The sequence below is a fragment of the Pongo pygmaeus genome, chromosome 1 (assembly GCF_028885625.2).
Source record: "Pongo pygmaeus isolate AG05252 chromosome 1, NHGRI_mPonPyg2-v2.0_pri, whole genome shotgun sequence".
Taxonomy (NCBI): Eukaryota; Metazoa; Chordata; class Mammalia; order Primates; family Hominidae; genus Pongo; species Pongo pygmaeus.
This window is the reverse complement of record NC_072373.2, coordinates 111,096,162-111,120,187: the sequence shown is the minus strand read 5'-3', so window position 1 is coordinate 111,120,187 and position 24,026 is coordinate 111,096,162. Positions and strand designations below refer to the sequence as shown.

The following is a 24,026-nucleotide window of genomic DNA, read 5'->3' as shown; positions in this document are numbered from 1 at the left end:
AAATGCCACTGAATTGTTCAATTTAAAATGGTTAATTTTGCCTGATTAGGTTTTTTTTAATGGAATGAGAACTGTTGGGCTAGATGATCATTGAGGGCCATTTCAGCTCTGAAATTGTGTATATATGATTCCATGAAATAAATATATTTTTAAAGTGTAATAAATTCCAAGGGAAACATAAAAAAGGTGCTCTGAGTGTTCAAATGAAGAGTTGTGGACATAAAGGAAAGCTTCATGAAGAAGGAGGCATTTGCAGCAGGTTCTGGAGGACAGAAAAAATTCTCCATGGAGACAGCAGGAGAGCTTCCTGCAAAGATACGGAGACAAGAACTTGTGGAGGAGCTGTTGGCAGAAGAATTAGGTCCATGCAGGGGATGGGGATCCAAGGCTGAAAATGTGGGTCAGAAATATACCAAGGAAGAACTTTAATAACAGAGTATAAATGTTCAAACTTTATTTGGATTCAAAGAAATGGTCTGTAAAGGTTTTGGAGTAAACAAGCTATATAATTGGAGTTCTACCTTTCTGCAGTGGTATCAGAGCATAAGATGAAAGCCGTAGAGAGGGCACACAGCAGTGTGTCTAAGGGTAAGGATTCCAAAGCCACATCGCCTGAACGTGAATCCCAGCTCTGCCACACTCAAGTCCAGTGAACTGGGGCAGGTTACTTAACTTCTTCTTACCTCAGTTTCATCATCTGTAAAATAAAAACAATACTCACCTCATAGACTTGTTGTGAGGATTAAATAAATTAATACAAGTAAAGTGCTTAGAATAACACATAAAGCAGAATAAGTGCTTAATATATGTTAGCTGCTATTTATTGAAGAATAAAGAAATGTGTGTTTGGAAAATAATGGACATAGTGGCAAGAATCAGACCTGCTGCGTTACTATTCTATGTTGTGAGTGAAGAAATACTTTGTTGAAGTCAGTGGTACATTGAATTTAGGAGATTGCATTTTTAAACGGAATATTTAAGCAACAGTAAATGTTGGACAAATAAGCTTTGGAAATTTATTGGGGCATGAGTAAGAGAACACTAACTGGAAATAGATAAGAGAAGAATATTATCAGGATGATGGTCTTTGAAAGAGAGAAGAATACTCGTCATCTAGCATTAGGTATATCTCCCAATGCTATCCCTCCCCCCTCCCCCCACCCCACAACAGTCCCCAAAGTGTGATGTTCTCCTTCCTGTGTCCATGTGTTCTCATTGTTCAATTCCCACCTATGAGTGAGAATATGCGGTGTTTGGTTTTTTGTTCTTGTGATAGTTTACTGAGAATGATGATTTCCAATTTCATCCATGTCCCTACAAAGGACATGAACTCATCATTTTTTATGGCTGCATAGTATTCCATGGTGTATATGTGCCACATTTTCTTAATCCAGTCTATCATTGTTGGACATTTGGGTTGGTTCCAAGTCTTTGCTATTGTGAATAATGCTGCAATAAACATACGTGTGCATGTGTCTTTATAGCAGCATGATTTATAGTCCTTTGGGTATATACCCAGTAATGGGATGGCTGGGTCGAATGGAATTTCTAGTTCTAGATCCCTGAGGAATCACCACACTGACTTCCACAAGGGTTGAACTAGTTTACAGTCCCACCAACAGTGTAAAAGTGTTCCTATTTCTCCACATCCTCTCCAGCACCTGTTGTTTCCTGACTTTTTAATGATTGCCATTCTAACTGGTGTGAGATGGTATCTCATTGTGGTTTTGATTTGCATTTCTCTGATGGCCAGTGATGGTGAGCATTTTTTCATGTGTTTTTTGGCTGCATAAATGTCTTCTTTTGAGAAGTGTCTGTTCATGTCCTTCTCCCACTTTTTGATGGGGTTGTTTGTTTTTTTCTTGTAAATTTGTTGGAGTTCATTGTAGATTCTGGATATTAGCCCTTTGTCAGATGAGTAGGTTGCGAAAATTTTCTCACCAGCATGGCACATGTATACATATGTAACTTACCTGCACATTGTGCACATGTACCATAAAACCTAAAGTATAATAGTAATAATAATAATAATAATAAAAGAAAAAAAAAGAAATGCAGAGAAAAGGACATTGCAGGTGCGTAAAGAGAAACAATACCAATTAGAAAAGAAATGCATGAATGGCTGACCTTTTTTAGGGAGTTTCTCTCACCTGTTTATATGCTACCTCTGCACTTTTATAAATGCCACAAAATGTATGAGCAGCTTCTACAGAAAGTTTGCATCTAACTTTGCAGAAATTGTGTGGAACATAAAAAGCACAATAAAAACCAGAACTAAAAAAAAAAAAAAAAAAAAAAAAAGAAAGAGAGAAGAATATCATTAGGATGATGACCTTTAAAGGTGTCCTCAGGTGACCTGGGGAACTTTCACATGCCCAAATTTCTCACGAATATATGGCAATAACTCTGGTTGCAGAGAAGTCATTACTTCGAAATGGGTACCTCAGTTCAAAAATTTAGAGGAAAACCACATGGGGTGAAGCAAGGTCTGGCAAGAAGCTGTTGCATTGGTTGGGAAACCTATTTATATCAGCAAGACTGACTTAGTGTTTGAACTGAAAGGAACTGAGCTGACGTTGAGGTCAACTTCCGAATTCAGAGAGGAGGCAACACCTGAGGTCACATCATGGGAGGCACCAGCTGCTGATATTGACTGCTTAAGGTTCTTCAGTAAATCCACCCCCCAAGCAAGAATTCAAGCTCTTTGCATCAGTCGACAAATCTATTGTACACCTTTGATGTGCCAAGTGATGTAGTTTCCAGGTATGTAGTGATTAAAAAAGAAAAAAAAAGACAAAAAATTCCTGACTTTGTGGGCCTTACAGTCTAGGAGAGGAGAAAGAATTAGTGCTGACATGTTTCAGAGGCACTTCAAGTCAAGGTGAACAAAACTGAATTCCAAAAGCTATATAATTGAAGTCATACATCCCTCTCAGCTTATTGTAGTTTTTCTGTTGTAGTAAATTCTATAAACCTAAGATTCATCATTAACAACTTTTTCTCATTACCTCCACATCTAATGCATCATAAAAGTCTTGTCCATTTTGCCTCTTAAATATATTTTAAATCCATTCACTTTTTTTTCATCTCCATAGTCCCAGCCTGGTTTTAGTCACTGTCTTCTGGGGCATAGCAACAGCCTACTTACTGATATTCCACATCCACTCTGTTCTCTCTCCAATCCACTCATGACTTAGAGGAATGCACAAGATAAAGTGCAAAGTCCTCCATTTTGCATACAGGTCCTTTCCTCATCTGCTAACTGCCTACATCTCCAACCTCATCATTTTCCTGCCACACTGGCCTCTTCATTTCCACAAACTTGACATGTGCTCTGCTGCCACAGGTCTTATCTATGCTGTTCTAATCTGACCCACTCATCTCTTAGTCAACTCCAGTTCATTCTCAGGATCTCGGCTCAAGTATCACTTCCTTGGAGAAATCCTCCCTCACTCATTGGCCAGATCAGACCTCCTTGTTAAGGATTTCTGTTAGCATTGTGCTAACCAATAAGCAATCATTTTCTTAAACTTATTCATGCATAAGTACTCAACAATAAAAAATATGGCATAACATTAATACAGTGAAAAAATAATATTTTCAGGGTAACTAAAAAGCACAGTAGCATCATCAGAATACCTGTATCTGATGTTAAACAGCGGCAACAACAAACAAGAGCAGGCTTTCAGTCTCCACCTACAATGCTGTGTTTTAATGAAAAGGTTAACTGTATGCTGTTTTATTTTTTGAGGTAAGAAGAAACATCAAAAGCAGTTGAGGGACCAGAAAGTGGGTCCTCTAGGGATGAAGAGGCATCCTGCAGGATGGCTTTTTGAAATGTTTCCTCATGTGCCTCATTAACAACAATTTTTGTCTCAGAAGTCTCTCTTTGGTTTTAGAAACGGACATGATTTCTTATTTTGTTATGAATGTGTGCTCTGGTCCTTCAATGAACCCATCACACATTTCATCATGCCGTTTACACACACTTTTTCTGCAGTGTTAACAATGTCATCTTTATTGTCACTATTATCATGATCACCTTGATTCAGAACTGATTGGCTGTTTCACCATCGGTCAGTGAACAACTGGAACATCATTATCAACTTACTGATGTTAAAAATTTCTTAATATTCCCTTCCAGCTTATTGATGGCCTTGAAAAGTCTGCTTTTTGCATATGTAATGGTGTCTGACATCATTGTTTTTCTCACGTGAGATATGGAATTCTTTAAAGTCGCCATTTTGCTCATCATTATCACTAAACATAACTGCAGGCCAGAAGTTGTAGGAGGCATGCACAATTTGTGTATAATCACTGTGTTCCAGGTATTGGCAATAGCATATATGGTATCCTTAATGCTAAACTTTTGAAAACCTTCCACACCCGTGCCTCTGTTTATTGCTGTGAGCATGCTATTTAAGAATAAACTGTGTGTTGCAGGCCAGTGTTCTGACTGTGACCCATCACATGAGGTTAGATGTGGAATTTTCCACGTGTGGCATCATGGCAGCACTCAAAGTTTCAGATTTTGAAGCATTTCCAATTTCTGATTGTTTGATTAGGGATGCTCAAACTGTACAAGTTTTAAACCAGCATTTTAAAATAGCAGTGAGCGACTTAGTCCATTTTCTATTGCTATAACAGAATAGCTGAAACTGGATCACATTTAAAGAAAGGAAATTTCTTATAGTTCTGGAAGCTGGGAAGTCCAAGCTTCAGAGAATGTATCTGGTGGGGGCCTTCTTACTGTGTCAAGACATGGTGGAAAGCATCACATGGTGATGTACAGAAACTTTGCCAGTGTGTTTTTCTCTTCTTATAAAGTCTTCAGTCCCATCATGGGGGCCCCATCCTGATGACCTTGTCAAACTCTAATTATCTCCCAATGGCTTACCTTCAAATTTCATCAACATATCAATCTGGGGATTAAGTTTCCAACACATAAGATTTGGGGGACACATTCAAGCCGCAGTGTAAGAATTTTCATATTTTACTTCACTTAATAATTGCAATTATGTTTTTCCCACATTTTCCAGTAGAAATAAAGTCCTGCCCCAAATTGCAGGATTCAAAATGGCTGAGCCAGCATTCAAACCCAGACGGGTCTGATTGCAAGGCCCAGACTTCTCATCATAAAACCCTCTAGGTCCTTTCCTCCACCATATGGAAAACTCACGTGCATCTGGACAGCCTCTCCCAAAAATAGCTCGGAGCCCAGGCCCTAACACTGACGTGACATTAGCATTTTTCTTTTCATTCATCCCCAGATCTCCTTTCAGCTTGGCTTATTCTGACACCATATTTCCTATAGCATAGGAAATGCTGTGGAATATGGAAGCTTTCAGATGTGGACTTGATTGAAATAGGTGAAGTTTGTTTTCTTTTATGTTCTATTTCTCTCTCATGCCTTCATAAGCTAGTGGATCCAGATGGTTGGAATCACCAATTAAAAACAAAGAGAACACTAGGAAACTGTAAGAGAGAGAGAGAGATACCAAGTGGCAATTAGGGATGAGACAGCTAAAATAGCTTCATGATGGTAAAGATTCTTTCATTCAAGAAGAATGTGTGTGCAAATTATTTTTTTCCTTCTGGATTAATTTAGCATTAATAAATTGCCACCAGAAATCTTTATTTCTCTAAGAAAATGTATTCTGGTTGTTTCCACAGTAATCAATGCGTGTCATTTAAATTATAAACTGGCTTATGTAAAAAGGTTGAAAAAGCCAAGGCAGAGACGTCCCCTGGGCTTCTGAGCTTCTAAACCTATTGCCAGGCATCGTGGGTGGCTAGTCCCAAAGCTGCTGCTTAGAAGACAGACATTTTCAATGTCTGCCAGCCTCACCCTAAAGCAATGGAGAAAGGAAGACTTCACACCTTCGAAACATTTTGATTGCTCAGTTTCTTATATGGTAAGCATACATCAGTTATAAACCTCTCAACTGCTGGTTAAAAACAGAAGTGAGAGAAGCAGAGAGGACGAAGAAGGGATGGAGAGAAAGAGAGACTGAGGGAGGGAAAGAGAGAGGAGACAAACAAAAAGAGAAGGAGGAATAAGGAGACAGGAGAAAGAAGATGAAAAGGGGTAGAGTTGGGAGGAAGGAGAGGGAGAAAGAGGAGGAAAGGCCTTAACCTGAAAAAACTAGGAAAAAGAAGTATATGCTACTTCAGAAAGAACTGCAGTTCTATCACTCTCAGATACCTGAACTATTGCGAATTAGGTTAAATAATTACTTTCATGAACTAGAGTTACTAGTAGCAAATTTAGGGACAGCTCTAAAGTGATTTGTAATTAGCTTTCTATTTGCTTATATCTAATAGAGAACTTTGAACATGTCTGAAAGCAGGTTTAGTCAAGTTTATAAAATCCATTTGTTTGGGAATTTTTCTTGGTTTTTCTTCCATAGATAAACTTAGATAAACTTCAGCTAAACCACTTTCCAATTATCACAAATTCCAACTAATAAAATCCAAATGATTGAGGTCTGGCTGTGTTCTTCATTCTTAAACTCAGTTCCCCCCTGTGGTTTTGTATTAAATGAAGCTGAAACACAATGTCGAAGAGTGATAGAAAATGAATGTAACCTGTCCTTCCTTTAATCTTGTTCTACATCCAATCATGTGCATCTGCCCTCCATGTCGCTTCGCTGGCATCTGGCTGCCAGGTGTCACTTCAGATACTGAGAACTAAATTGCCCACTGTCTCTCCATCAGAGGGTTGGCTCCTTGACAGCAAGGATGCTGTCTATCTTGGTCATGCCAGGCCTGGGACATCTCAGGGCATGATTTCTATTCATTGATAAACGTAGTTGACCTGTCTGTCTCCTAGATTGGCTTTTCCCATGGCTGCATATAATAGGCAGTGGCCCCTATTTACATCTAGATTCCTCTAGGTTGCCATCCTTGAACTGATTCTGGCATTAATGGTAACTTAGGACTATAGCTATAGTAAAGGTCTCATCATCTGAGCTGGCTTGTGTCCTGGACACCACTACTGACTGTACATGTCCTGGTCTGGGCTCCACTTCATGATACTGCTTTCACAGCTGTATATCCATCTAAGGTGTTCCTGCTAAGTTCTTGATGATTAGTCATGAGACCTGCTTCAGCTGAGCTGTCAGAGAAGGGGCCAATACTAGATGTAACTTGATGTCATGTAAATAGACAAAACTACACATCTAATCTAAACTTCTGGCTCTAAAACCTTGTGCACTAAGAATCACCTGGAGATTAAATTACTTGGCTTCACCTTCAGAGAATCTGATTCACTGAGCCTTAGCGGGTAGCGGGGTGGAGTGCCTGAGAATTTGCATTTAATGAGCTAAATGATGCTGATCAAGTGGTCCTAGACCACCTTTCAGAACCCAGACTTAACTTTTAGAGTCTTAGCCTCATTCTTTTCACTTCCAGTGTCTGTACATTTTTAATTTTTTGCAGACTGTCTACTTAATCTAGTTCCAGCATAAATTCCCGGGTTTCATTTTATTTAGCATGTCATATGACTTAAAATTAGATCTGGCTAAAATGACTGAGGCTGGGGGTAAGAGAAAGTAATTATAACCAGAAAGATAAATCAGAAAACAAGACTATTCATATCAGGGTAACTTGTTTTATATTTGTAATGGTTAAAAAAAAAAAAACTTAAAAATATTAAGCCAAGAAACAGAAGAGCATCTAAAGACCCAATTGCTTTTTAAACTGCATTGATTCATGTGTTTTGAATTCAGAATGCTGGAGCTAAAATGGTAGTGTCAGCAAAGCCACTTGATTATTGAGCCATTGTCTGGAATCTTCTGGTTGAGAGAGTCCCAGACCTGTTCTCAAAATCCTGCAAGTTGTCAGTGATCTCCAGGGCTATCATGAAGTTCTCAAAACTAATTAAATTTCAGTTTAATTTTATTTAAATAGAGCAATTTCTGTTTAATAAAACAGTTATAGTTCAATTAAAAAGATGTTATAAAATAATGTTGTATATTCTTTCTTTTAAAAATAGTCGCTATATATTTAATTTGTTCTCTGTTTAGAAAAAAGTCTAAAAGCATATTCACTAAAATGTCAGTAATGATTTTCTCAAGAGTACAAATGTGGATGAATCCAAATTTTCCTTTTTCTATTCAGTGTTTTTTTTCTGAATTTTTCTAAATTAACATTTATTAATGTGTAACAAATATGAATTAGAGAAAAAGAAATCTCTTCCTGAACAGCATTTCTGAGTTAAACTTAATTTAAAATAGTTGGAAATTAATGTGCCAATTCTCAGCTCATAATCAATCTCACCATTTAATAAAATGTCTTTTAGTTTCTTTTATTCAGGTGATTCTTCCTCACAGGCAATATACAAAAATATACCTGGAATGACAAACCTCCCTTCTGTATTCTCTTTTGCTCTAGGTTAGCTTCCTTAGACATTTTTCCATAGCAGCATTTTCTCCTCTGTGCATGACCCACTCCACACAAAAGCATCACTTAAAATAGTTTCCCTTCTAATTTTAATAATGCATACAAATTTATAGACAATTTGGAAAAGATAAATAAAAATCACTCATAATTTCACTAGCCAAAGTCACACTAAAATACTAGCAGATGTATTTTCTCATATGTGTGTGTGTGTGTGTGTGGTTGAGTGTAATTTACTAGGCACACTAGAAGGAAATATATTATTGGGCCAGGACAAAACTGTCTCAGTATAAATACAATAAAATAAGGCAGAAAGGAAATGGTTGAATTTTACCTATAATGATTTTATTTGTTATTTATCCAAATAATCTCAAACCACATTAAAAAGCAAATGACAAATTAGGAGAAATGTCTGTAACATACAAAACAGGGTTAAAACTTTAAATAAAGACTCTAAAAATCACTGAGAAAAACATCAGGCCATCAAATAGAGATTAGGATAATGATTAGCCTGCTGTCTTGAAGATGACAAAATAAATGGTTTCACTAAGATAGAATCTCATTTATTTCTCATGTAAGAACAAAGAGGGTAGCAGCTCCCTCCAGGTAGCTCTGCTCCACGTAGTCCTTGAGGTTTCCTTCATCTAGTTGCTCTGTTTTCTCTGGGGCATTGTTCGTTTCTGCATATTTAAGCTGGTTGCTGCTTCACCTGGTTCTCATGAAGTGGCAATGAGGAGAGACAACCCGAGCAAGGGATTTCCTTTTAAACAAGAAAAGAGAGTATTGAAGACATATCTTCAACTCCATTTCCATTTGTGAAAATCTGGCCATATAGCCTTACTTGCTGCAAGAGGGCCTGGAAAATGTATTCTCTAATTGGGATCTTACATGCCCAAGACAAAGGGAGAATAGATTTTTGAGGGTAGAACGAAGGCTCTTCTAGAAAAAAAGGCTCAGAAAAGGATATGAACATACAAATATAAAAAATTAAATAAATGTAAACTAAAACAGTACAATGGTCATTTTTGGTCTACCAAATTGGTAAAGATTTCCACAAATGACAATCATTGCTGATGAGAATATAATAAGCATTTTCAAGCATTGCTGATAAGAATTGTAAATAGTTATTACCTTTCTAGAAAGCAATTTGGCCATGCATAGCAAAAGGTTTTTAAGTGTTTTCACTCTGATTCAATAATCTCATCTCAAGAAATCTAGTCTTACAAAATAATCAGAGATTAAGATAGAGAAAAGTAATAGAGAAAGAAATGTTCCACAAAAAGAGAATTATAATTTATTAAACAACCACACAGTGGAATATTATGCAGTCAACAGAATAATATTTTGAAGCTATGGGAAAATGTTCATGATGCAATGTTAGGAGAGGGAAAAGATTGATTCAAACTTCTGAATTAAGAATCATGTCAGCTTTGTTTAAAACAAATATATGACTAGAATTTAAAACACCACAATATAAGACTGGTTATATTTGAGAGACTTTTGCTTTCCTTATTTATTTTCTATAAATAATATATTTTCTGGAATTAGAATGTATTTTATAATTTTATAAAACAGAAGATTCTATTTAGAAATTACCACACAAAGCAGAAGATAAGGTCCTAGGACTATCAGTCCTGGGTGAAGAGACAGGACTGCCTTCAGGCTTCAGAATGGACTTGGGATATACACACAAGAACATTGTTTTCAGAGAGGAAGTCACTGAGTCTGAAGGTATGAGATCTAAATAACCTCCAAGGTGTATGCTTTATAATTTTATCTCTGGTACACTACAACTATTGTGATATTATTTTCTCTATTTTATTTATTAGGAAACTTTTGGTTGCAAGTACCAGAAACCCAACTAAACACAAACTACGGAAACCATCATGAAGGTACAGAGCTATTTCATGGCATTCAAGAATTGAAACATTTCAGAGACTCAGCAAGGTGATTGAACCAAGGTCTAGAAAGTTGTGGAGACTTTGCCTCTCCTTTTTCCAGATATCTGCTTTATTCTTCATTCTCTGTAAAAATTGGCCTCCTCCTTTTCTCTCGTTAATATCATAGACATAAGATGTTTGCTGATGTGTCTCAACTGCAAAGAATAGTTCATCTCAAAGAATACTGTTAGGAGTACATCCAGGAACTGGATGTAATACTGTGTGTGAATACATGCAGGAACTGGATGTCATTCATAGCTAGGCCTTGATGTTCTGTTAAATACAAACGAGTCCACAGAGCACCAATATCAGACAAGGCCACTCTGTAACTGTCCTATAGCACCTAAGGATTCTGAAGTGATACACAAAAAACCAAGACACTTTGTAGCCTTGTTTAAGCACAGACAAAAACAAGAACACTGCAAACCACATAAATAACCAAACTTCCCTCCATTTTGGCTTATTTAAGTGTTAAGAACTATATATGTTTGTGCTCTCCCAAAATTCATATGTTGAAGCCCTGACCTCCAATATCATGGTATTAGGAGGTGGGGCCTGTGGGAGGTAATCAGGTTTAGATGAGGTCATAAGAGTGGGGCCTCCATAGTGGGACTATTGTCCTTCGAAAGAGACATGAGCTTCCTCTCTCTCCACCATGTGAGGACATTGTAAAAAGGCAGCTGTCTACCAGTCAGGAAGAGAGCCCTCACCATAACCTGACCATGCTGGCACCCTGATTAGGACTTCCAGCCTCCAGAATCATGGGAAATAAATTTCCATTGTCTAAGCCTTGGCATTTTGTCATAGCAGCCCAAGCTAAGGTAATAAATGACTGCTTCTTTTCAAATTGCAGCTTTAACTTCCTTCTAGTCTTTTCTCCTTCTAGATAAAATTCAGTAAGATTCCCGAGAATTACCTTTCCTGACAGCATCCATTCCAGAGCAAAGCCCCACTTCCTTAGATTCTTCCCAAATTACCTGAATCCAAACACTGTAATAAGTTCTTTTGTGTCAGTTCACTAAAATACCTCATGATTCTCCACAGCATGCAGCCGCCTTCATTGCAATGAGTAATAATAATTTATTCAACAACAGATATATTCCTGGCTGGCAAGCACTGACATAAAATATACAGAGAGAGAGGTTTAGGAAATATCTGTCTGCTGAGAGGCTGTAAAGGCAATGGCCCTTCAATAGCCATGAGCACCCCTAACACCTAGATTTTAGATTCAAAATATCATTCTCCAATAAAAAAAACAGGATTCCTAGAGAAATGGCTAATTCAAAGACTCAGAGAGTGAAAATATCAGAGGAGCCTGCAACATCTTATAATGCCAGGAGGGAAAGCAGGGCTTTAAAAAAGAACAGGTGGGCACTTGTCCAAAGGACACAGGAGCCATCTTGAAGGGGCTCCTGACAGCCAAGTTTGAGATAATTTAAATAGCAAAATAATAAAGATAGTAATGGATTATAATCCATAGAATAAGATAAGGCTCTATCAGTCCATACTGACATAACCAAATAAATAAATATATGAGAAAGAACAGCTTTTTCTTACATTAGTATTCCAACTAATAAATATAGAAGAAATGATGGAAATAGAAAATTATTATTTGGCAAACAATAAATATTTTAGGCAAGATTCACCAATAGGTTAAAAATATTAGTGGGCAAAAATATATATGAGATCTTCCAACAAGATACTTATTCATTACAAAGGGAAAAATGATAACTTTAGAGTGGAGAAAACAGGCAAACACAACCTTAATCATGTCATAAAAATTAACATCAACTAGTATTGAGACAAATCTTAATCATGTGGTTGGTTCCTGATGCTTCACTGAAACAAACACATCATTCCATCATAATCTTAATCATGAAGAAATATCTGACATGCCTAAATTGAGGAACATTCTACAAAAATAAATAACTGGCCACTCCTCTTCAAACGTGCCAAAATCATAAAAGACAAAGAAAGAATAGGGGATTGTTCCAGATTAAAGGTGACATGAAAACTAATGGTAATGTATGATCCTAGACCAGAAAAAAAAATTAATTGGTAAAATATGAATAAGAACTATAGATTAGATGATAATATTATATTAATGTCAGTTTCCTAATTTGATAATTGTACTGTGGTTATGTATAATGTTAACATTTAAGAAATTAGATTTTGGGTATTTGAGAATTCTATCAGGTTGGTGCAAAAGTACTATTCTGAACATTTTTATAAGTCTGAAATGATTTCAAATTAATTTTTAAATTAAAAAATACCTGGGCACGATGGCACATGCCTCTAGTCCCAGCTACTTGGGAGGCTGAGGCGGGAGGATGGCTTGAGTCCAGGAGCTGGAGTCCAGCTGGGCAACATAGCAAGACCATGTCTCTTAAAAAAAATATGCCCTACTTCTATAAATTCACCTTTGTTTTACCTGTGCATTAAATTAACAGAAAGGCAGTTAAACTTTAAACCTTCAAAAGTTACAATCTGTAAATACTTCTTCAGGGGGATAGTTTAGGCTTATGTTATATTAGAAAAATTGCAACAAAATATATACTATCTAAATGTCAAATTTCATGCATGTTCAGCCTCAAAAATACTAGTGTTCATATTATATACATTGGAAAGGTTTCCTGGGCAATTCTGCACATTCCAGCTTTTCCCTGTTTTTTTCCTCCTATTTTCTTATATTTTCTAATTCCTTTCTACTTACCTGTATTGCATTTTCAATTGTTTATGTTGCGCTTTTTATTTCTTAAATGACTGTGTTTTTCAATATTTTTCAAAAAATATATTTTAGCAAAATCAATTAATCAACAATCACAGAAATCACCCATAATCCCATTCCATCTTTAAAATTATAAATGCATTTAAATATGTACAAATCGGCCACATGCATTCTTAACTTTGTCAATGTTACAAAGTAAAAATATGATTATAATTGTCATTATTTACATTTGTCATGCCTAAGGCTATATCTACCCAAAGCCACAGAAAAATGTAATCAACCAGATGTTCGAGTCTTTAAAAAGAAGGTCAATATATGGCTATTAAAAACACCTGGTGTTTGTGGAGGTTATTTCAATCTACTCAAATGTTTAGCTTCATCTAAACACAGTGTGTCTCATCTCCCTGGGTAGATGAACACAGATTGTCTCACATTCTACTCTCTCTGAGGTCCAAAAGGACCCCATACATATGTAATACTATAGGTTGTTGACACCTCAAGATGAAAGGAAGTTCACATTAATGTTAACTAACAGTAGTATGCTTTGAAATAATCTTGATTGCCTTGACAAATCCTAGGAATGATGGTCAAAAACGTAGTCTTAAAGAGATTTTCTCTTTATAGGAATTAATCAGCCATGGAATACAATCCATCAAAGTTTGAAGCAACCCCAGTATCCTGGAGTGACAGTATATTGATGTACTCAGAAAGAATACTTCTCTAGCAAATTGGAGGCAGAGATGGCAAACAGTAACACCAAGCACCTGTCCCCAAAACTTCAGTGACAATGTAGGCCTTTAGTAGGTTTGAGCATTGTCTTGTCTTCCATGAATGCCTCCCTGTGAGAAGATGCCCCAGCTCTATAGTGGAAATCTTAAGATATGTTATGAATGCCCTTGGTTAGCACAGCATTAACTGTGAAGGACTTTTATAATCAGAATTATGATTACATCTTGGTCAGCTGTAAGGCTCCCCCAGAAACCTATGTCTTAGCACCACGACCCCACTACATAAACCATATGCAGGTTTGGTGCCACCACTAGGCACCACTTGTTGCACCGGTTCCTAGAAACTATGGAGTGAGGATAAGGGAGTGACAATTGTGAAAGAGTGTGTTTGAAAAAAATGCTACTAGCTCCTGTAAACCTAAACCTATCCACCTTTTTCTGATAGCGCCTTGCCTCATTTTAGAAGGTATAGTGTTTTTAGAGCTGAAGGAATGAGTGCAGATTATAGATATTTATATTCACTGCTGTCTTAGAAACAGCAACCTCAAATGCCAGGAACTCCTTAAAATAACCAAGAACATGGATCAAGTCATTCCATAAGATATAACAGATTAGACCTGAAAAAAATTGAGTTATGCCGTGTTGATTTTTAAGTAACTTTATTGAAATATAGTTGACATACAAATAAACTGTGAATACTTAAAGCATAAAGCATGGTAAAATTTGACATATGATTACATCCATGAAATAGATGTAGTGGTTGCTTTGGGTTGGGGGAGGGATAGAGGGGAGTTGAAATAATCACTATAATCAAAATCATGAACATATCCCTATGACCCAAAAGCTTCCTCATTTCCCATTTTTTCTATTGTGATAAATCACCCATAATAAAAATTTTACTATATTAACCATTTTTAAGTGCACAATACAGTGTTAACTATATGTACCTTGTATGCAATCTCTAGAACTTTCATCTTGACAAATTAAAATTAAAATTAAAATTCTGTACCCATTTAACAACTCCCCTTTATCCCTCCCCCAACCCCTAGCAACCACTACTCTACTCTCTGTTTCCAAGAGTTTGACTACTTTAGATACCTCATATAAGCGGAATCATGCAGTATTTGTCTCTTTGTGACTGTTTATTTCACTTAGCATAATGTCCTTGATGTTCATTGATTTTGTAGCATATGAGAGGATTTTCTTTTTAAAGGCTGAATGATATTACATTGCACGTATATATTGTATTCTCTTTGTCCATTCATCTATCAATGGGCATTTAGATTGCTTCAATTTCTTGCCTATTGTGAATAATGCTGTAGTGAACATAGGTGTGCAAATATCTCTTTGAGATCCTATTTTCAATCCTTTGGGATATATACCCAGAAGTGGGGTTTCTGGATTATATGTTAATTCTATTTTCAATTTTTTGAAGAATTGCCATATTGTTTCCCATAGTGGCTGCAGCATTTTACATTCACACTAGCGGTGCACAAGGGTTCCAATTTCTCCACATCCTTCCTAACACTTTTTTGTTTTTTAAAAATAGTTGCCATTCTAATGGGTGTGATTTGAAATTTCCTGGTGATTAGCAACGCTGAACACCTTTTCATACACCTGTTGATCATTTGTATGTCTTCTTTGGAGAAATGTCTATTCAATTCCTTTGCCTATTTTTTAATTGGATTATTTGGGTTTTGGCTATTGAGTTGTAGGTGTTCTTTATAAATTCTGGATGTTAACCCTTTATCAGATTAATGGTTTAAATTATTTTCTCCCATTCTGTAGATTGCCTTTTTACTCTGTTGTTTCCTTTGCTGTGCAGAAGTTTTTAAGTTAGATGTAATCCCATTTGTCTATTTTTGCTTTCAGTGTCATATCCAATAAATCAGTGCTAAATCCAATGTCAGAAAACTTTTCCCCTATGTTTACTTTTTGGATTTTTATAGTTTTACATATTACACTTAGGACTTTAGTTCAATTTTAATTAAATTTTTAAATATGGTGTAAGGTAAGACTCCAACTTTTTTTTTTTTGCATGTGGATATCCAGTTTTCCTCAATGCCATATGAAGAAGAGACAATTTTCTTCCCGTTGTGTGTTCTTGACACCCTTATGAAAGATCAGTTGACCATGTATTTGTCAATTTATTTCCGAGTTCTCTATTCTTTTCCATTGGACTATATGTTTGTCTTTATACCAATATCACACTATTTGGATAACTATAACTTTGTAATATGTTTTGAGAGCAGGAAGTATGAGACCTACAGCTTTATTTTTCTTTCTCAAGTTTGTTGTGGTTATTAGGGATCTTTTCAGATTTCACATGAATTTTAAATGTCTTTTCTTTCTATTTCTACACGAAAAAGCCACTTGGATTTTATTAAGGATTGCATTAAATCTGCAGATAGCTTTGTATAACGTTGACATTTCAACAATATTAGGTCTTCCAATCCATGATGGATTGTCTTTCTATTTCTTTGTATTTTTACAGCAATATTTTGTTGTTTTCAGTGTGTAAGTCTCTCACCTCCTTGGTTAAGTTTCTTCCTAATTATGTTATTCTTTCTTATGCTGTTGTGAATAGGATTGAATTTTTTTTCCTTTTCATATTTTTCATTGTTAATGTACAGAAATATGGTGATTTTTTGTGTTAGTTTTGTATCCTGCAACTTTGCTAAATTAATCTACTAGTTCTAACAGTTTTTTGTGTGGAATTTTTAGGATTTTCTACATATAAGGTCATGTCTTCTGTAGAGATAATTTATTTCTTCCTTTCTAACTTGGATATTTTTATTTTTTCTTTTCTAACTGCTCTAAGTTAGACTTCCACTACTACATTTAATAGAAGTGGCAAGAGATATATCATTGCCTTGTTCCTGATATTAGAGGGAAAAATTTCAGTTTGCCATGATGTTAGCTGTGAGCTTTTAATACATAGCCTTTATTATGTTAAAGTAGTTTCCTTCTATTCCTAGTTAAATGAGAATTTTTATCATGAAAGGCTGTGGAATTTTTTCAAATGCTTTTTCTGCATCAATTGATATGATTATGTTGCTTTTGTCCTTCATTGTGTTAATGTGGTATATTATATTGATTGATTTTTATATGTTTAACCGTCTTTGAATTCCAGGAATGGATCCCATTTAGTTACAATGTATACTTTTTTAATACGTTGAATTCAGTTTACTAGTATTTTGCTGAGAACGTTTGCATCAATATTTATCAGGAATATTAGTCTGTAGTTTTCTTTTTTTGTAATATATTTACCTGACTTTGGTATTAGAATAATGCTGGCCTCATAAAATGAGTTTGGAAGTCTTCTCTTGAATTTTTGGGGGACAATTTGAGAAGGATTTGTGTTAATTATTTTTTAAATGGTTTTTAAACTTCTCCAAAAATGTCATATCATTCTAGGCTTCTATTTGTTCTAAGGTTTTTGACTGATGATTAAATCTCCTTACTCATTGTAAATCTGGTCAGTTTTTTTTTTTTTTTTTTTTTTTTTTTTTGAGCTGGAGTCTCATTCTGTCACCCAGGCTGGAGTGTAATGGTGTGGTCTTGGCTCACTGCAATCTCCACCTCCTGAATTCAAGCTATTCTCCTGCCTCAGCCTCCCAAATAGCCGGGACTACAGGCACATGCCACCATGCCCGGCTAGTTTTCGTAGTTTTTAGTAGAGATGGGGTTTCACTATATTGGCTAGGCTGGTCTCAAACTCCTGACCTCATGATCTGCCCACCTCGGCCTCCCAAAGTGCTGGGATTACAGGCGTGAACCACCATGCCCATCCCAGATTTTTAAATTTCTTCATGATTCAGTCTTGGTAGATAGTATGTTTCTAGAAATTTTTCCATTTCTTCCAGCTTATTCAACTTGTTGGTGTATAATTGTTTATAGTAGTCTGTTTTGATCCTTTTCATTTCTGCAGCATCAGTTATACTGTCTCATTTCTAATTTTTATAATTTGAGCCTTCTCTCTTTTTTCTTAGTCAAGCTAAAGGTTTGTCAATTTTATTGATCTTTTCAAAAATTAATTCTTAGTTTCATTGATTTTTTTCTATTCTTTATTTTTTATTTCTCTTGAATTCTTTTCTATTTCCTTTCTTCTGCTAACTTTGAGTTTAGTTTGTTCTTTCCCTTGTTCCTTGAGGTTTAAGTCAAGCTGTTGATTTGAGATCTTCCTTCTTTTTTAATGTGCACATTTACCGCTGTAAACTTTTCTCATAGTTCTGCTTTTAGTACATCTCATAAATTCCTGTATGTTTTCAATTTTGTTTGTCTCAAGCTGTTTTCTAATTTTTTTCTGATTTTTTTCTTTGACTCATTGGTTTTTCAAGAATGTGTTGTTTAATTTCCACATATTTTTCTTTTTTTCCATTTTTCTTTCGCTATCAATTTCTAGTTTTACTCCACTGGGGTCATGAAATATACTTGGTATAATTTCAATCTTCTTAAATTTGTTAAGGAATTGAAATTCATTTAATGGCCCAACATATGATCTATCATTGAGAATGTGCCACATCCGTTTGAGAAGACTGTGTATTCTGCTGTTGTGGTGGGGAGTGTGCTGCATGGGCTTAATTGTTCTACAGTTTTGTTTAAGTCTTCTGTTTCTTTTTTATGTGTAAATATATTTTTAAATTTCATTTTTAATTATAAATTAACAAATTATGGTTGTATATATTTATGGATTACAAAGTGACGTTATGATTTGTAAACACAATATGAGATAATTATATCAAGTGAATTAGGATATCCATCACCTCAAATACTTATTTTTTGTGTGTGTGTTGAGAACATCTGATGAAATTTACTCTTAGTGATTTGGAAACCTACAATACATTAATATTTACTGTAAATTCACCATACCATGCAATAAATCTCAAAGAGAAAAACCTCATGTCTAACGAGGCTTTGTACCCTTTGACATTACCTCATTATTTGCTTACTAACACCCCCAGCCTCTGATGACCACTATGCTATTCTTTGCTTCTTTGTGTTCTGTTGTTTTAGATTCCACATATAAGTGAGAACATGTGCTGTTTATCTTTCTTTGTCCTTGGATTTTTGCTTATTTTACTTAGCATAGAGTTCTCAAATTTGTCCATGTTGTTGCAAAAGACAAAATCTTTCTTTCCTTTTTTTTTAGACACAGAGTCTCACTGTCACTCAGGCTGAAGTTCAGTCGCACCTTCTTAGCCCACTGCAGCCTCAAACTCCTGCCTCAAGTGATCCTCCTGCCTCAGTAGCTGGGACTACGGATGCATGCTTCCATACCTAGCTAATTTTTTTTTTTTTGGTAAAGACTCGATCTTCCTATGTTGGCCCAGGCTCATCTCTAACTCCTGGCCTCAAGCGACCCTCCCGCCTTGGCCTCCCAAAATGCTAGAACTACAGGTGCAAGCCACACTCGGCCTTCTTACTTTTTTAAGGCTCAGTAATATTCAATTTTGTATATATGCCACATTTTCTTTATCCATTCATCTTTTGATAGACACTTAGATTGACCCCATATCTTGTCTGTTATGAATAGTGCTGCAGTGAACATGGGAGTGCAAACATCTTTTTGACATATTGATTTCAAATCCTTTGGGTAAATACCCAGAAGTGTCGTTGCTGGATCACATGGTAATTCTATTTTTAGTGTTTTGAGGAACCTCCATAAGTTTTCCGTAAGACTGTCCTAATTTATATTAATTTTTGCCAACAGTCTACATGGTTCCTTTTTCACCACATCCTCACCAACACTTATATTTTTGTTTTCTCTTTATTAATCTGTCTGGTTTGTGTATTCGTTATTGAAAGTGAAGTATTAATATCTCCTGTTATTATTAGGAGTCAAGTTACCCAGGGACTGCCCCCAGCCTAACTGCTCTCTGCACTCAGATGTTCTCTTCTCTCCCTCTCCGCTGTGTCGTTCTGCTGTTGGTCCGCTGGTCTGCTGGCTTGCTGGTCTGCTGGTTTGCTGGTCTGCTTCTGGACCCTGGGACTCGGGGTTTATATGGGTGCAGAATAGAGGGTATTGCAGAGCAAATGGCAACTTTTGGGGCATGAAATCAGAAATGCCTGTTTTCATTTAGGGCCATGAGTCTTCAGGCTTGAGGGTGAGGCCTTTTCTGGGAAACCACCCTGTTGTACACAGTGTTTCCCTGTCTCCTATCCCTATCAGTTTCATCCATGTTGTTGCAAATGACTGAATCTCATTCTTTTGTGGCTGAATAGTGTGCCACTGTTTATAGGTACCACATTTCTTTATCCATTCATCAGTTAATGGACACTTGGGTTGCTCCAAAATCTTGGCTATTGTGAACAGTCCTGCAACAAACATGGGAATGCAGATATCTCCTCAATATCCTGATTTCCTTTCTTTTGGGTACATACCCAGCAGTGGGATTGCCAGATAATATGTTAGCTCTATTTTTAGTTTTTTGAGAAACCTTTCTCTTTTTGAGAAACTGTTCTCCATAGTGGTTGTACCCATTTACATTCCCACCAACAATGTGTGAGGGTTCCCTTTTCTCCACATCCTTACCAGCATTTGTTATTGCCTGTCTTTTGGAAATAAGCCATTGTAACTGAGGTGAGATGATATCTCATTGTAATTTTTATTTGCATTTCTCTGATAATCAAGGATGTTGAGCACTTTTTCATATGCCTGTTTGTCATTTGTATGTCTTCTTTTAAGAAATGTCTATTCAAACCTTTTGCCCATTTTTAAATTGGATTATTAATTTTTTTCCTATAGAGTTGTTTAAGCTCCTTGTATATTCTGGTTATTAATCCCTTGTCAAGTGGATAGTTTGCAAATATTTTCTCCAATTCTGTGGGTTGTCTCTTCACTTTGTTGATTGTTTTCTTTGCTGTGCAGAAGCTTTTTAACTTGATATGATCACATTTGTCCATTTCTGCTTTGGTTGCCTGTACCTTTGGGGTATTACTCAAGAAATTGTTTTGTATACCAATGTCCTGAAGAGTGTCCGCATTGTTTTCTTTTAGCTGCTTCATAGTTTGAGGTCTTAGATTTCAGTCTTTAATCCATTTTGATTTGATTTTTGTATATGGTAAAAGATAGAGGTCTAGTTTCATTCTTCTGCATATGAATATCCAGTTTTCCTAGCACCATTTGGATATACAATTTTCCCCAGTGGATGTTCTTGGCAACTTTGTCGAAAATGAGTTCACTGTAGGTGTATAGATTTGTTTCTGAGTTCTCTATTGTGTTTAGTTTGTAATGTATCTGTTTCTATGCCAGTACCATGCTGTTTTGGTTATTATAGCTCTGTATAATTTGAATTCAGGTAATATGATTCCACCAGTTTTGTTCTTTTTGCTTAGGATAGCTTTGACTATTCTGGGTCTTTTTTGATTCTATATACAATATAGGGTTGTTTTTTCTTTTGCTGTGAAAAAATGTCATTGGTATTTTGATATGGATTACATTGAACCTGTAGGTTGCTTTGGGTAGTATGGACATTTTAACAATATTGATTTTTCCAATCCATGAACATGGAATATCTTTCCATTTTTTGGTGTCCTTTTCAATTTCTTTCACCAGTGTTGTATAGTTTTCATTGTAAAGATCTTTCACTTGCTTGGTTAATCCCCAGATATTTAATTTTATTTGTGGCTAGTGTAATTGAGAATACTTTATTTCATTTCCAGATTGTTCACTGTTGTCATATAGAAATGCTACAGATTTTTGTATATTGATTTTGTATCCTGCTACTTTACTGAATTTATCAATTTTAATAGTTTTTGGTGGCATCTTTAGAGTTTTCCAAGTATAAGATCACATCATCTGTAAACAAGGATAATTTGATTTCTTTTCCAATTTGGATGCCCTTTATTTCTTTCTCTTATCTGATTACTCTAGCTATGACTCCCACTACTGTGCTGAATAACAGTGGTGAAAGTGGGCATTCTTGTCATGTTTCAGATCTCAGATAAGTCTTTTAGTTTTTCCACATTTAGTATAATACTAGCTATCAGTCTGTTGTATATGGCGTTTATTATGTTGAGGTACATTCTTTCTGTACCCAGTTTTTAAAGGGTTGTTATCATGAAGGGATGTTGAATATTATCAAATCTTTTCTCAGCATCAATAGAAATGATCATTTTTTTTGTCCTTCATTCTGTTGATATGATGTATAATCATAATTGATGTGTATGTTGAACCAACCTTGCATCCCAGGAAGAAATCCCACTTGGTATGATGAATAATTTTTTAAATATATTGTTGAGTTTGGTTTGCTGGTATTTTGTTGAGGAATTTTTCTTTTTTCTTTTTCTTTTCTTTTTTTTTTTTTTTGTTTGTGAAAGAGCACACTTTATTGGGAAGCAGAGTGCTGCACAGTGACCAACAGATGATGGCTGCCCAAAGGGCACTTACACATCGTACTCCAAAAGACACCTAGGATTTTTTGCTAATAATAATCAACAGGAACAGAGATTCCTCTGGGCAACTCCTCCAACCTCATCCCTTTCAGGAGTCAGGATATCTCCCAACCACTTTCCTAATGGCAGCTGTGGTTCACTAGAGATAGAGCCCCTCGGGAGAGCCTTCCTGTTTCTTATAAAGACTATTTTCTTTAGATTTTTTTTGAAGTCTTCATTTGTTACTTTCATTCTACATTCTCTTAAGGCTGCAGACCAGCTTCTCTACATGTTGCCTTGATGTCAGCACCAGAGAGGTCATCTTTAGCCATAATCAAATCGTCCAGGGTTACATCAACAGCCAGCATCATCCTGCTTGTGTGAATCTGAAAGATGTGCTTCTTAGTCTTTTCATCAGGCAGGGGGAACTCGATCTTTCTGTCAATGTGGCCTGGTCTGATAAGTGCTGGATCCAAAGTTTCTATTCAGTTTGTGGCCATGATAACTTTCACATCTCTCCTAGAATCAAATTCACCCAACTGGTTCAACAGTTTCAACATTGTTCACTGAATGAATTTCTTTCTCACCACCAGAATTTGAGTCATATATTTTTGTTCCAATGGCATCAATTTCATCAATAAACACAATGGATGGTGCATGTTCTTCAGCAACTCAAAACAATTTCCATACGAATTTGGGCCCATCACCTAGGTACTTCTGAATAAGTTCAGAGCCAACCACTCTCAAGAAAGTGGCCAAGGTTTGGTTTCCTACTGCTATGGCTAACAAGGTTTTACCTGTGCCAGGTGGACCATAGAGAATGACTCCCTTAGGAGACTTTATACCCATCTCTTCATAATATTCAGGATGGGTTAGAGGACGCTCCACAGATTCCTTAATTTCCTAAATTTGGTTGTCCAACACCATAGTATTGGCACATATCTCCTGGGGGGACTTTTCCACCTTCATCACTGTGACTAGGGGATCCATGTCATCCATCAGCACACCAACACAGCATGCACCTTGTGGCTGAGCAGGACCAAGCATCCAGGTTTCAGCAGATCCTTGTCTACAAATGAAAAAAATGCTGATGTAGGGTTCTCAGCCCACAGATGTAGACATGGTGGTCATTGATGATTTCTTCCAAAGTTCCTACTGACATTGGGGTTCCCCTCAGATCATACACTTTTGATCTTTCCTCCTCTTGCTTTTCTTCTAATGGTTTCATTAGTTTCTGATTTCTAATTAATTATCCCTCCATGAGAAGATAGTCTTTCATTCTCTTTAACTTCAGTAATTTTAATGGGCACTGAGTGTTAGGTGTCAACAGTAGCAATTTGCTGGCAGCATCTGGTTCCTTTGTTTTCTTCTTCTTTTCACCCACTCTATTTGGTACAGGAGGTTCATATTTCTTTTTCTTGTCCTTGTCATCTTTCTTGCCACCTCCAGGAACATGACCACACTCTGACTTTGACCCATCTCACCTTGGCCACTTGAGCTGAGGATTTTTTCATCAATAATCATCAGAGATATTGACCTGTAGTTTTATTTTTTTAATATTTCTTTGGTTTTGGTATCAAGGTAATACTGGCCTCATAGGATGAGTTCATCCAACATTGGCGCACCCAAATATATAAAGCAAATGTGTGTGTATATATATATATATATATATATACACACACACACACACACACATATATATATTTAAAATAGTTAAATCTTCTCATTGATTTGATCCCTTTATCATTATATAATGAACTTCTTCGTCTCTTCTTAGAGTATTTGTGTTGAAATCTATTTTTTCTGATATAAGTATAGGTACTCCTGCTTTTTTTAATTTCCATTGTCATGGAA

The 24,026-nt window shown here is 36.1% G+C and overlaps 1 pseudogene; it reads right to left on the bottom strand.

Annotated features, from left to right (window-relative positions):
* Positions 1 to 22,332: 22,332 nt before the first annotated feature.
* LOC129012007 (26S proteasome regulatory subunit 4-like) lies at positions 22,333 to 23,625 on the bottom strand (annotated as a pseudogene).
* Positions 23,626 to 24,026: the final 401 nt, after the last annotated feature.